Source organism: Leptonychotes weddellii, unplaced genomic scaffold (assembly GCF_054177405.1).
Source record: "Leptonychotes weddellii isolate Sample4059 unplaced genomic scaffold, ASM5417740v2 HiC_scaffold_23325, whole genome shotgun sequence".
NCBI classification, from domain to species: domain Eukaryota; kingdom Metazoa; phylum Chordata; class Mammalia; order Carnivora; family Phocidae; genus Leptonychotes; species Leptonychotes weddellii.
Window position 1 is genome coordinate 1 of NW_027822791.1, and position 2,546 is coordinate 2,546.

General features: G+C 52.1%; 1 long non-coding RNA gene across 1 annotated transcript; it reads left to right on the plus strand.

Annotated features, from left to right (window-relative positions):
* Positions 1 to 6: 6 nt before the first annotated feature.
* LOC145718835 (uncharacterized) lies at positions 7 to 2,001 on the plus strand. The gene is made up of 2 exons (XR_014142042.1): positions 7 to 1,859; positions 1,948 to 2,001. It is a non-coding gene; the product is annotated as an uncharacterized LOC145718835 (long non-coding RNA).
* The last annotated feature ends 545 nt before the right edge of the window (positions 2,002 to 2,546 follow it).

Genomic DNA, 2,546 nt, shown 5'->3' on the forward strand with positions numbered 1-2,546 from the left:
TCGTGTGGTTGCCGACCTCAGCGGGGAGCCTTGGAGACCGATACAGGCCAGATGGAGGTCACACTGACGGCACCTCCCTCCTAGATACAGTCAATTCGCATCTGTACTCACCTTGTTGGCAAGGATGGGACATTAGTTTGGAAACGGATGGCGACCTCCATTTGAGCCAACAGAACACGAGCTAACACACAAGCTGGCCCGCAGTTGCCAGTTCCCTCCCAGATCGTGATTGTCACCTCTGAAGCCAGTTAGGAAGCCAAGGAGCACGTCAAGCTGACCCCGTGTCCTCAGTTAATGTGGGGCCACCCTGTTTGTGATGTCACTTGCTTTTATTCAGCTTCTCCTCAGTTCCCTGACGAGAGAGAGATTCCTGCTCTAGGCTTGTAGGGATCCCTTGACACCTGACAGCTGTGACTGGCAGCAGTTGACTAGTCACATATTCTCACAGTTCAAGGGAGGAGGATAGCACACACTGGGCAGGGCTGCACAGGAATTGCACTTGGGAACAGAGGGAACAAGCAGGGGCTTGGAAGGCAAGACTTTGTCCTAACAAGAAGGTGTGGCAAGTCCTGGTTCCCGTGGGAGGGTATGAGTGGCTTGCTTGAAGAATTCAGTGGGCTTCTAGGGAACTGAACGCTGCTCCCCAAAATCAACAGGCACTATGTCTGGTCCCTGTGATGAGAAGGGTTTTTGCTTAGGAGACCTTACCTGTGAGGGAGGAGGGAGAGGAGAACTTGCATTAGGCTGTTTCCGTCCCTCCTTGATTGTCCCTGGTGTGAAGACAGCCCTTAATATGGAATCTTAATTTCAGGCCTTATGCCCCAAGAGGTTATGAAAATGTAATGCTTCTTAGAACTAATAATGGAATTTCACAGTGAAACAGTATAGAGAAGAAACATGTAAAAGTTGTATTGCTGTATGCTAGCAACGAACATGTGGGCTCCACTATCAAACATACGTTCACAATTACTAGTAAAACTATACTTAGGGATAAATCGAACAAAGCATGTCCAGCACTCGCATGCTGAAAGCTGTTAGCACTGATAGAGGAAATCGGAGATGTAAAAAAATGGAGAGATAGACCATGTTTGTGAATTGGAAGACTAAGCATAGTGAAGATGTTCATTCTGCCCAGATTGATAGATCGATTTAATGCAATTCCTGTCAAAACCCAGTCAGGGTTTGTTTTCTTTTGTAGATATAGACAAAATTATTCTAAAGTGTATGTGGATAGACAAAGGAATTAAGAGCAGTTTCAAAAACAATTTTGAAAATAATAATAAAGTGGGAACATTCAGTCTACCCAGTTTCAGAACTTATGCGATAGTTTTAATAAGGAAGATTGTGTGGTATCTGCAGAAGGACAGACACATAGATCAGTAGAACAGAACAAAGAACCCAGAAATAGTCCCCACAAATATGCTCAACTGAGTTTTGAAAAGGGTGCAAAAGCAATTCAATGGGGGAAAGCTGGCCTTTCAACAGACTATAGCCATTTAAAGCTTGTGATGAACACACGGACGCCAGACTCAGAAAACAGCACCATGAGAGAAGGAAGATGGTGGTTCGACTGCGGTCCTGCCAGGTGGTGATGGGAAAGGACGGATAGATTGTGCCCAGGGCTCTGTAGGCGGGGCCAAAAGAGTTATCCAAGGAGTGCGTCCGCGGGCCGAGCGGGCGGGAAATTGTCCAATCAGCGTCTGGGCAGAAGCACCAATGAGCGGGAAGGTTGTTAGGGCAGTTGACGTGAGCGGCGTCTCGGAGCCCCGGCCCCTGAGCGCCGTGGAAGCAAGCCCTCCTTCCTTCTCCGAGGCTGGCTCGTCCCCCCAGCGCCTGTGGACCCGGTTTCGTTGTTCTCGGTGGGTACGGCACCCCGGACCCTCCACGGCCATGGGCACTAGTCTGAGGACGCCCTCTTTCAGCTCCTGTTCTTCCCCTCCTCGACAGACCCAGACGACGAGGGAATGCGCGGCACTTGCGAAGATGCTTGTCTGTGCAGAGGTGCCTGCGGGGCGCGGGGTCAGGGGCCGGCGTCCCCGGGGGGCTGGGGCCTGGGTGGGAGGCGGGCCTGTGTCTCCGGAACACGCTTGTTCGCCAAAAGGGAGCCGTCACCTCGTGCGACCCTCGTTTCGCACGTGTGAAGTGCACAGCGCGGGGCTTCATTCATGGAGCGGATAATTACCTCCCTTGTGCTGTGCGCCAGGCCTGGGGAGAGCGGGACTGGGAATGCGGCCTGCAGCAGGCCGGCGGGGTCTTGGCCTCCTTGGGGCTAAAGTCTTTATGGAAGACCGACGAGAAGCAAGTCAGTCTGGTGTTGATAGGGGAGGAGGAGTGCAGGTTCTTCCTCTTGAATAGGTTACATTCCGTTGGGGATTGTCAGGGTCCCCATTGTGCACCTGAGATCAGGTCAGTCAAGGTGTGTTGGGGCGGGGCGGGGGGGATGGTCTGCCCAGGAGCACGTAATACTGGTGCGCAGAGCCAGGACTTTCCAGAGCTCTTGCGTGTCTGCCACAGGAGTCTGCATTCTAGGGGTGTAGTGGGGGCAG